Source organism: Nycticebus coucang, chromosome 13 (genome assembly GCF_027406575.1).
Source record: "Nycticebus coucang isolate mNycCou1 chromosome 13, mNycCou1.pri, whole genome shotgun sequence".
NCBI lineage: Eukaryota > Metazoa > Chordata > Mammalia > Primates > Lorisidae > Nycticebus > Nycticebus coucang.
The window spans coordinates 37,809,066-37,822,039 of record NC_069792.1 but is presented as its reverse complement, the minus strand read 5'-3'; positions in this window follow the sequence as shown (position 1 = coordinate 37,822,039).

Here is a 12,974-nt window from a genome sequence, read left to right as displayed (position 1 = left end):
TTTCCATGATGTTTAATTATTTTCCTGTAAATTTAAAATGATGAAAAATGAACAAGGGTTTTTGTTTTGTTTTGTTTTTTGACTTTTTTAATGCTCATTTCTTTGTTCTCATTGAATTTCTAAAGAGTGACGTAGGTTATGATCCATTGCATCGCTATTCATGTATTCCTTTCATTTCTACTGTATATCTTCCCATGTCTTCAGAAAAGGCAGCATATTATTTGAGTTTATAGTCAGTTTAAATTCAACTTTCAGACAGAAATATAAAATCAACTCAAAATCAGTAGGTTTCACAAATGACTTAAGTGGAGATTTTAAAAAGAATGCACATGCTATAACAAGATTGAATTTAGAATATTTGCTAACAGCAATAATACTGAGATAATATAAAGATGTAGTACAGCATAAAATTATTGATACTGGCAAACATAATTAGAATATTGCTGCTCACATAATTTTCTGAAACAAGTAAATCTGCTCTTCTTAAATATGATGATCTTTTCCAAGAAAGAAAAATATCCCCCCATCAACAGAAACCAATTGGCAACTGTATATAAAAACATAATTATAAACTCTCCTATATTATGAAAACTCTCCTATATTATGACTTTTCAAAACCCCATCTTTTCAGCTGAGTCAAATTTTTCAGCCAATCATAGAAAAATAACTTAAGTGTGGTCACTCAAATGTTTTACATTCTAATGTCCATGCAGTAACTGCAAACAAAATGTTTATATTTAATAGGCTAACATTTATCATTTAGAATATTTGCTATAGTGCTTGCACTACTATTTATCTCATTAAGAGATAAAAATGTTAGTAAATCTAAGGTATAAATTATACTGACACAGTTTTTAAAATAACTTATGTTCGAATTGAACCCATAAAGACATCACAAAACAATAATTACAAAGAAGCATTTTTTGAGCTCACCCAAATTAGAGTCATTATAATGTGGTAACTGTATTTTGGATTTTGGATATTCTTAATACACTGCATCCAAAACTAATTTTACACACACACACACATACATAAAAGGATAAGGAACACAGTGAAAGAAGATAATACAACATTTTCACTGATATAAACTGAAAATTAAAACTGATCAAGTGATCGAGAAGTTTCCCAGAAAGGGAGTGTAGCAGAGAGGTCTTCATTTCTGTGGGTTGGAGAGTGTCTAGAAAACAAATTTCTATATGAGGGGAAGAAAAGCTGCTGATATAAGACAATAAATTTTTGTTTTGCTTTGTTTGATTAAAAAATACAGTGTTGGGCAGTGCCTGTGGCTCAAAGGAGTAGGGGGCAGGCCCCATATGCTGGAGATAGCAGGTTCAAACCCAGCCCTGGCCAAACACCTCAAAAAGAAAAAAAAAATTAAGTGTTATAGGGATGTATTGTTTGGTTTTGAAAATAGATTAAGTGATGTGATTTTTCTTTATTTTTTTAATTTTTAATTTTTAATTTTTTTATTAAATCATAGCTGTGATATTAACCAGTATGATGAAAATGTGTCAAACAGTCTATAAAACCAGTGTATGGTGCCCCATGATCGCATTAATGTACATAGCTATAATTTAATTAAAAAAAAATAAAAATAAGTATGAAAAGGCAAAAAAAATCATAGCTGTGTACATTGATACAGTCATGAGGTACAATGTGCTGGTTTTATACACAATTAGAAATATTTTCATCACACTGGTTAACATAGCCTTCTTCACAGCATTTTCTTATTTATTGTGTTAAGACATTTATATTCTACATTTAGTAAGTTTCACATGTACCCTTGTAAGATGCACTGTAGGTGTGGTCCCACCAATTTGAATTTTATATTTAGAATTTGTATTCCATAGAGGAGTGTGTCCCCTTTTTATGTGGCTGAATACTTGGAGAAGTGAACTCTGTTTGATAGACATTTGGGAATTTGAGAGGTGAAATGATCTAAAGCCTGAGATAGGACATTACAAATGCGGTAAATTAGTAACATCACAAAATAATCTGGCATGAAAGTCTGCACTCAGAAAAGGTTGTTTGTTTTTTTGTCTTTCCTTGTCTTAAGAATCTTTCCTCATTGTGTTTAATCCAAAGCATAGTCATTTTTTAAAGAGCCAAATTCAATTAAAATTACGTTCTACAGCTTTCCTCTGATCGTTAGGAAATAGACATTTCTTCTGTCACTGGATCTACAATTACAATCAAACTGATTCTCATTACAGCTTTAGAGATCTATAAATCATAATTATATAAATAAATCCCTGTTGTTCTACTTTGAAGCATGTCTCAAAGAGGTACCCATGTAAGACACAACTTAATTACAAACAAATAATTATAAAGAGAATTACCTACCCTCGATGACTTTTTATTTGAGCCTTATGTTTGAAAACAGTATTTTCTCTGTTTGGATTGTCTAGTCAGTGTGGCAGGTCTGCTGTAGAGAGCACATGGGTTTCTTATACTAAGGTTTCGGCTACTCTTGGCATTACTGTTGACATCTGTGAGTTTTCATCTGGGCCCCACAAAGAGAATTCCATGAATGTCACATAGCTTGCACTTTAAATCCTAACCTTATTCTTGAAATTGAAAATCCATACACATGATGCACAAAGAGGCAGTCACAGACTGGTTATATCACTCATCTGGTGTGTATCTACTGTATTGTTCTACTTAATCTGCCTTCTATTTAACAATATGCCTCTATCTGTATTATTGCGTGTGTGTGACAGAGAGAGAGAGAGAAAGAGAGAGAAAAGGCAGAGTGAGAGAGAAAGAGAGACTTATCTTTCAAACTAAATTTTAAAGTCATTGCAAACAGGGGATTATTGTACATCTTATATCCCACTCAACAATAATGGTGGATAGAATAAAAATAGTACACTAGTCAACAATAAGCTGAGTTATAAAAATGGAACAGAGTATGGGATAGTGGAATTAATCCATGACATTATTTCTGTACTTTTTAAACTCCTGACACACGTGAATACACACATATGCATTTTAGTATTTAAACACGAAGACATAATTCATGCCTACTAATGGAAAGCACACTTGAGTTACACAGGTAACTCAGAAATATCCACCTTCAACAGGATTACCACATGATGGCTCCCAGCGTTGGAATTCAGTTAGTTATGTGCTTTATTTAATAAGTTAAGTGCTTGTTGAATACATATTTTCAACAAATGAATGGTACTTCAGGAAAAGATGCAAGGAATCCATCGTGTTGAGTTGGCCTGATGTTGTTGGTAAAAACAGTTCAGAGTCATAAAGAAATCAGCAGCAGCTCTGTTTTGTTGGTATGTAAAGTAGCAGTTCTTGCCATTTTCATTTTCCTTTATCGGTGAGGGCTGTTCAAATCCATGCAGCATTCCCCAAGGTTACTGAGTGCTAGCTATAAGCACAGCTTTTTCTCTTCTCATCAAGAAATCATATTGCCATGCAAATGAATAAAACAGACACTGTTTTATGGACATGTTAGAAAAATTAATTTATTAAAAATGTAAATCATATACACATTTCAATTCTTTATTAGTAGTAGTAAATTGTAACCTCCAAAATGAGTATATTATATCTAAGCCTGACTGGGCAGCAATTAAGGACAACTGCATAAATAGTATTGCATTTTAGCCATTAGGTTTTCCTTGAAGTGCTATTATGTTGATTCTATGATCATTCTTCTGTCATGGTGACCATGATGCTTTCCACATTAATGATTACTTCTGGAATTTATTTTTCTATAGCATCAGTACACCTTGGGAGACCTCTTCAGAAGTTTTTTGTTGCACCAGCACCTGCCACAGTGCTAATAAAAATGTAGATTATTAGTGTGGTCAAGATGTTTTATTTGTATAAACTTTTATTCTGTTAGGCTTTTGCCAGGTGCTCAAACAATAATAATGGGGGAAAAAGTAGAGTCTTTTTCTTTTACTTTCTTTTTTATGCCTGATGTTAGACTGTATTATTACATAGAGGAATGATAGAGTCTGAAGAGAATTTATAACAAATCTTTGTGACCCAAGGTTAGAAAATGGTTTGAGGAGACAAATTTGAAGTCAGTGAGAATTTGAATACTTTAAGTGAGACCTGCTGTGATGACTGGACTATGGTAGGTAAGGAAAAAGTAGGATTAAAAAGGAAGAAGTTAACCTCATAATCTCAGGAGGTGACATGGACCGGGACTTGGTTCTTGAGTAGAAGAAAGAGAGGGGGATGTGAAAGAATCTGGATTGACTATGGTGCCTGGTGAGTTGGTTGAGAAGACAATTGTGTTAGCAGAGATTCAGGAGAATAGGAGTAGATTTTTTCATGAGGAAAAGGTGGGAAATTTACTTTCAGAATTTTGGGGTTGGGGCATCTGTGGGATTCAATTAGGTATGCTCATGGGGAAGTTGAAATCTTTCTAATTTGACATTAAGTGTTTAAGGATCCTTAGGAAACTTTGAAGATAGAATTATGAAAGATGAAATGCTGTAAACCCAACACTGGCATGCTTCTATGGTAATTAATAAGATTAATGATTATGTAACTATATTAAAATAATTGCCAATGACTTGAATGATGTAAATAATTGATTTTCCTTCCTAATCTCTCTCTCTCTCTCTCTCTCTCTCACACACACACACATTAATGAGGTCAAGTCATTGGGATACAGAAATCAATTTAAAGATCTCCCAGTGACTAAAGGTGGATAATTCTGTGCAAAAAAAATGAAGTAGTATTGAATTATAATACAAAGTATAAAAAAAAATTGTGAGTTCATATTGATATAGCTAAATGATTGCATGTATAAATCAAGGAAGAAGAGAATGAAGAAATATGCCCTAGAGATTAATTTTTAATGATTGATGTGGATATCTTGCCCTTAAGGAGCGGGACCATAAATCCCACTTGAATGTGGGATATATGTAGTGTCTTCCTTCTAAATAGTACATTATGGAAAGGGGAGGAAAAGGTAACTACAGTGAAAAAACCTTACAAATACTAACAGGCAGGGGATTAAGGCTAGCATTAACAGTCATAGATCTAGTTTAGAGCATATATCTTTGTTATGTTGTGATGAAAATGGCATTTGAGTGGCTTTCCTCCCTCAAACTTTCAACCACAATCTAACTATGAGAAAAACTCCAGTTGTATTACATTGTGTATATATATATATGGTCAGTGCTTTGCAAAACTGTGAAGTCATCAAAAACAAGAAAGTCAGTAAGAAGGAAAAATTAACACTGGCAACATATTTAACAGAATTTGAAGAATACATAACAATAAGAAAATGATCAATAAATATGAACTTCTTTTCTCTCTCCTGTTTATTCTCCTCCTTCCTTTTCTTATGAAAATTTAACTAATAGAAACCTCTCATGTATAATAAGCGATAAATCTGAAGCCTTCCAAAACATTTCTCTTAACTTCATATTTATATAGTCTCCCAGCACATACTTACTTATTCTTTTCATATCTCAACTATAGATTAATTCAGGACAGTTGGAAAATGTGATCTCATCTCTCACAACAAATCTCAGTCTCTAAAAGAACTATTTCTTATAACTTCTAAGGGAGTAGAGATAAATCAAAGTGATTGAGAATGCTTACTGCCTTAGAATTGTCCTACCCATGAGACTTGGTGTGTAGCAGAGATTAACTCCTAACCTTATATAGAGTTATTCTGTCTGGATTTCCCAGACAAAATCTTTTTACCTATAATCTCTCCCTTAAGATCACCCTTAACTTTTAAGAAGTGATTATTTCAGGAGAATAAATACAGGTAACTAGGATCAGCTATGTATCTTGTAAGGTACTTGTCTAGAGCAAAGGTCTTCCTATCTTGTGATATGGAAACTCCAAGAAACAGGCAAAATCTTACTCGAGAACCCCCTTACATCCTTTATTTTCCCTCTCAGAGCTTTTGTAGATCAGTTGTTTTTTTATGCCTTTCCCTGAATAAGCAATCAAAGACCTTCCCTGAATCTTAGCACTCAGATCTGCTTTTCCTCATTTGATCTCATATATTCTACCACCTTTCCCTCCCAACAGAAAAACTATTTTTGTTTTCATTTCTTCGTGATTTTTAATTTTCCTATTGTGTTACTAGTTCTGCCAAAAGCTTGATTTAGCAAGAGAATTCTACAAATAGCATTGTGGACTTATTTTATTGGTCATAAAATAAGGGTGATTATTTTGTACAGGTATTGAAATTTTTAAACTCCCTGTCAGAGCAAAAATGTGGCTTCCAGGTAGGTTTCCAGGGTGCATGTGTGGACCATATACATAAGATATCCATCATGAAAAATTATATTCATGTATGTGTGTGTAAAAACTTCCTGATCTCTAAGCAGGGTTGTTGAATGACTTTAACACAATTATTAAAAACCAAATGCAATGGGATTTAAACCTTAAACATTTTTAGTATCACAAATAACTGAAGTGAAATTTTTGGTATCATGTACTATAAACAATATAGATCATTGAAATAACTGTGCTGATAGTTCCCTTTGCAAGTTTTGCTTACATTTCAAATATTATAATTATAAACCTACAAAAAACGATGCAGCAGCATGCTATGGACACAACATTGAAATTGCAGATAATTAGCCAATGGAACACAAGCGGTAAACATACACAGTATATATTATATTCTGTTAGAGCCGACAAGTTCAAAGCTAATTCCCAGGACGAAAGGCACTTGTATTAACTAGAAGGGTGAAGGGTAAGTAACAGCAACAAAAAGACAAAAAAAAAAAAAAATACAGTGGCTTAAATAAGATGAAAGTTTACTTTCTTTTCATGTAAAAGTCACACACATCTAGGCGAGAGGACATGTCTGCTTCTAAGTTCATTGGGACATCCAGGTTTTCTTTTTCAGTTTGGCCTGCTCATTTGTAGGCATTGTCCTAGTCTCCCAGGTCTAAACTTCACCCCTAACATTTCTGTCTTCCATCCCAGAGGAAGAGAAACAGACAGGAAGACATCCTCGGCAAGTAATTTTTGTTGAAGCATGTGAGAGGAAAATCAAGCACGTGGTTTATACTTACTTCCCAATGGAGACAGCCTGATCACATGGCCATAGTGTACAACCTGAACTTACAAACTTTGCATTACAAGATAAATTGCTGATTTGCAGCCCTTGGCTTAGGTAATTTGATACAGTGAGTATTTGTACCCGTTCCTTTGTAGGTGTTTTTTGAGAAAAACTGAATATAATTATCCCTCCTTGTGTGATCATTCTCTAAACATCAAGCTTCTTTCTTTCTCTCGATGATTCAGTCAGACCTACCTAGCAAGCTAGGATTTTTTTTTTTTTTACTTGATGATTGGTGATATCTGTTAGAGATTTAAAGACTCAAAGTTCCTTTGAGCCCAGAGTTCCTTTGAGCTGTTAGGTAAGTCCAGGCTGATAAGCAAGGGTTTCACTGAGCAAGACAGCTAAGTTTACACATTAAAAAAGCAAACAAACAAACAAACAAACAAAAACATTCTACCCTTTCAGGACCTAGTTCTCTCTAAACTGAAGAAAAATTGAATTTAGTATTCAAATATAATGGAATGTGACAGATTTTTGCTAGATAATGTGGTTTAGAAGGAATAATGCTAATATTTAGTAAATATATTTTCACAAAATTCAGGAAAAACACAAAACATCAGAGGAGCCTCTTTACCCAGGTAGAATAGTTAGACTAGACTGATTTATTATGGAATGTCTTAGACAATGCCTGTTGCATTTTGGCAAACATCAATTTTAATTGAAGATCTATATAATGTATCCAATGTTTTTATCTCAGGATTTTACCTACCTGTGATGATCTTTGAGAATTTTATTTGCAAAGAAAGTCACTCACTTCTGGGTTTATCTCTTCCTCTTGCATTCTAAATTATTGTGACATGGAATCGAAAAATGATTATTCAAAATCTAGACCTAGTTGCACAGGAATCTGCAATTCTTAAAAGATTTTAAACATTGGCCCTAAGTATAATTCGATAGGTAAGGCATATTCAATGCCCAGCTCAAATCCTGAAAATAAATTCCCAACAGGAAGTGATTTCATATCACACATTCAAAGTTCTTTCTTTTTTTTATTTTATTTTTTTATTCCTCAAAAAACTATTATGGCACATAGCATTTGTTGTATCATTCATATGAAGTTTATCATATACACCTTGGACCTGTAATAATTATATTAATGGCTTATCTCCTTATCTGAGTGATGATCTAGTTATAGGGATGTGGTTTATGCTTCTTTTTCTGGATGGTATATGGGCCTTTCATGGATTAAGTACATTATGAACCCTGAATAGAACATTTTAACCCTGATTTGAGGGGGGGGGTTGCTTAGGAGTTGGAGGTTGCTATGGGCTTAGGAATTGGAGGTTGCTATGAGCAGTATGATACCACGGCACCCTACCAAGGGCAATAAAGTGAGACTCTGTCTCCACAAAAAAAAAAAAAAAAAGTTAACATGACTACACATGAGTTAAAATACCTATCAGCAAAAGACTTCCATCTAGAGATATTCTAAAATGAACCAATAATGGTTCTACAGATTCAATGAATCTTTTCAAAATTCCATCAAATGAAAAGCAAGATAAAGTAAATGCCCTATGGAAAATTAATAATCTTTTTGACAAATAATGAAAACTAGAAGAAATATTCAAAGACAATTATTTCCATACAATGATAATGGCTAAGACTGGCATGTAGTATGTTGCTCACTATGCACAAGCAGGGCTCCAACTACAGGCACCGAAAGGTGGATGCTAAATATCCCCACTGTTGATATGAGAATCTTGAGACACATGGAGTTTAATCACTTCTACAAGGATATCAAGTCATAATTTGTGCTCAGTCACCCTGCTCCAGACTTGTTTGATAACTGTTATACTGGCTTTCCTCTAGTTTAAATTCTAGCTTCTTTTAAGGAAGAAACTAATCTGGCCAGCCCCATCTGTGACGTGTGTAATGTTACAGTACCAGGGCTAACTATGGTTCGTTGAGCAAGCTCATCCTGTGATAGGAACACTAATGTTAATGTCTGAGGATTTGTGGGCTTTAGTACTCTCCCTTCTCCCTCTTGGGTGTCTTCCTTCTCCCTGGCCCGTCATTGCATAGATTTGGGTAAGCACTGAAGTTAGCAAATGCAGAAGGCAAAATAGAAGGTAACAAAACTGAATAATTTGGCAAGGTAGAGGGTAACTTCAGGATAAGAAGAATAAATTTAAAAAACAAGAAGGAGGAATAGGACTGTGGGATGAACCAACAGAAAATGGAGAGGAGTTTGCACTTGAGGCTTTAGGAGATAGTTCCAATGATGAGATCAGAGATGATTTCCACCGTAGTCTTTGCATTTAATGTTCCAGGCCCAAGTGAGACCTTTGTCTCCAAAAGCTCTGCTTTTGAAAGGGCTTCACTTATAGGGTTACAAAATATTAAAAAAAAAAAAGATGAAATGTGTAAAATAAAACAGAATAATTATAAGCCACATACAAAACTCAGCAAACATTACCATTTCCTTGTTTGTACGGGATCTATTATATAATAAATGAAAATATTGACTATATCTGTATTATTTCAGCTAATTATTTTGTATTAGACAAGATAGTTCCAGATTCCAATAGCATGGGATCTCTATGTAGTAAAAAGTCCTGGAAAAATGCTGTACAGTCACCTGATGCTTGCCTGAAAATTTCCTCTAATATTAAGTGTTCATTGAGTTATTACTTATATGTAAAATAAATATTCACCTCCTACAAGTTTAATACATATCACTGCATTTACCTCAATGTGATATATGCTTATTGCTAATAAAAGATCAGTTTTGGTTGTGTTTCTGCAAACGAGTGGAAAATTCCTCCTCTTTAGCATTTGGTTTATTGTTGAACAAAATAGATGCCCATTGTCCTGGCTATTACACAAAGCCTTAGGGAGATCATGGTCAACATACTAAGAGAGAAAATTCTAGGAATACCTTTATTAATGCCCCCAAATTCAAAAGAAAATATGGTGGGAAGAAAGAAAGAAAATATGGTAGTCTATGTTTAGTTGATATGGCTTCAATAGTAAGTTTAACATGAACAGAAAATGAATATCCTTTCATGTTTTTTTCTGTATTTTCTGGTTAACACCTGCACTTAGGAATATGGAGCATAGTAATAACCTTTGACAGAGTCATTGGAAGCCAATACACACAGAAATCATGGTGCATAATCCAGAATCATGAGTAAAATTACAACCAGCATTAAGTGAATGGTATTAGGGAATTGTAAAGACAAGAAGACCTATAATGTTTCAATCTGAATAGATTCCAAACAGCTGTGTCATTGTAAGAATAACAGTGTTGTTACCTTTTTCTTATGGTGGAAAATATAAAGCTGTATAGCAATAACACATTTGCAATAAAAAACAGGAAGAGATGATTTCTGGACACAATAAACTCATATGTGTACACCAAGCCAGCCTTCACAGGCTCTGACTGAATGATAAATAAATGTATCCCCTTTTCTCTACTAATCTAAAACATCATCAAGATCCAGTAATACCTCATAAAGGCCCATGAATTTTATATTACCTATTTTAATTAAAATATTTGTTTTGGTAGAGACCCACACTAGTATTTCTTCATGGCCCTGCACACCTCTCAGAAGACATCACCCTCTGAAATATTGAGAGAGAAAAAGGATTTTAAGTTTTTGCTTCATATTATGAAGAGGTACTTCCCTTTTGGTACCTCTTCAAGAAAATTTAGTCAGATTTATTTATTTGCAACAATAAATTCTCAAAGAAAAAATAGGAAAAACACTGGGTGATATCAGCCTGGGGAAAGACTTTATGGGGAGGACTATCATGGCAATAGCAACAACTATAATAATAAACAAATGGGATTTAATTAAACTGAAAAGCTTCTGTATAGCCAAGGAGACAACAATCAAAGCAAATAGACAACCTACTCAATGGGAAAGGATATTTGCATATTTTGAATCAGACAAATACCTAATAACCAGGATCTATACAGAACTTCAATTAATCCACAAGAAAAAAACCAACAATCTCATACATTAATGGGGAAGAGAGTTGAATAGAATCTTATCCAAAGATGACAGATGAACAGCCAGCAAACATATGAAGAAATGCTTATCATCCCTAATTATTAGAGAAATGCAAATTAAAACCACCCTAAGATATCATCTCACCCCAGCAAGAATGGCCGATATCACAAAATCTCAAAACTGCAAATGCTGGTGCGGATGTGGAGAGAAAGGAACACTTTTACACTGCTGGTGGGCCTACAAACTAATATAACCTTTTTGGAAGGAAGTATGGAGAAACCTCAAAGAACTCAACCTAGACCTCCCATTTGATCCTGCAATCCAATTCCTGGGCATCTATGGGGGGCGGGGGGGAACTTTTATTATAAAGACACTTGTCCTAGGCTGTTTATCGCAGCTACAATGTGGAAACAACCTAAATGTCCTTCAACCCAGGAATGGATTGGTAAGCTGTGGTACATGTATAAAATGAAATATTATTCAGCTATAAAAAAATGGAAAATTTTCAGCATTTGTACTAACCTAGTTGGAGGTGGAACACATTATTCTTAGTGAAGCATTACAGGAATGGAGAAGTATGAATCCTATGTATTCAACTTTGATATGAGGACAATTAATGACACAGTGGGACATGGGGGAAGGGAAGACCAGACAGAGAAGGAGGGAGTTGGTGAGGGAGAGGAAAAGAAGAAAAAAAAAAAAAAGACAAGAAAAGAAAATAGTGACTAATCTTACATAAATTGGATTTAATGTTGACCAAAATATATTACTTAAACATTAATTTTTAATTCAACTTGTTAATATGTTGTCTGGGATATGCCATCCTCATTTATAAGTGAAATATGTTTGTAATTTCCCCTTTATAATAATATATTCTCTCCAATTTTAATATCAGGTGTATCCAGATCAAGTAGAATGATTTTGAAGTATTTCTTCTTTTTCTAATGTCTATAAGATTTGGCATGATCTGTTTTTTGAAATTATCTTTTACTTTATTTATAAATATTAGTTGTCTATTTTTTTAGACTTTAAAAAAATAAGAAGTTAACTGATGACTCCACACAGAATCTCAGAGTCAAAGCATTCTATAAAAGACATACTCTTATTTGACAATGTGAATGTTACTTTCTTTGCATTATTATTATTATTATTATTATTGCTTAATATTTCGATGCAGCAATTCTCTGATTTCTTTTCTGAATGTATTTATGTTCATTCATTCTTTATGAGGTTTTTGTTTCTAGTGCTTATCTTAAACATTGTTATTATTATTAATTTTTTTAATAACAATACTCCATTGAGCCACAGATGCCGCCCTATTGTTATTAAATTTTAAGCCTCTTGAATTTTGTGAAAGCAAAAAATGGAAACCTAATAAACATATGTATATGTAAAAAAAAAGGCACTTTCCATTTGGTACCTCTTCAAGAAAATTTAGTCAGATTTATTTATTTTTGCATGTCAGATCAATATTTCCTGTACAAGCAATACCAATTATGCAAATAAAGTTCAGAGGAAAAGTGCATTCCAAAGCTTACTCAGTGATAAAGAATGATACTGAGGTTTGCTTCAAGATGTATTTAACTCCAAATATCATTTTCTCCACTATACTATACGTCTTTCTCTTCCTCAGAAAAGTAATTCAGGCTGTCCAATTTTGGTGATACTAGCCTTTAACTTTGTCATGATATCTAAACGTTCTCTCAATGATTTGATTGATTATGTATTCTTCATTAATATGAATAAAATCATTAGTACCATTAGATCACATATTCTCAGCAGTTGTCTTATAAATCAATAAACATTTGCTTATTGTAGCTTTGATTGCATGCACATGTATCCTGGAGTCAGACATTTGTCTTGCTACCTAAGTTGGTTTCTCTGTGCAAATATTGAGAACTAGAGTCTAGACTCATTTTTCTTCTGTTAGATTTCTGATTTCTTAG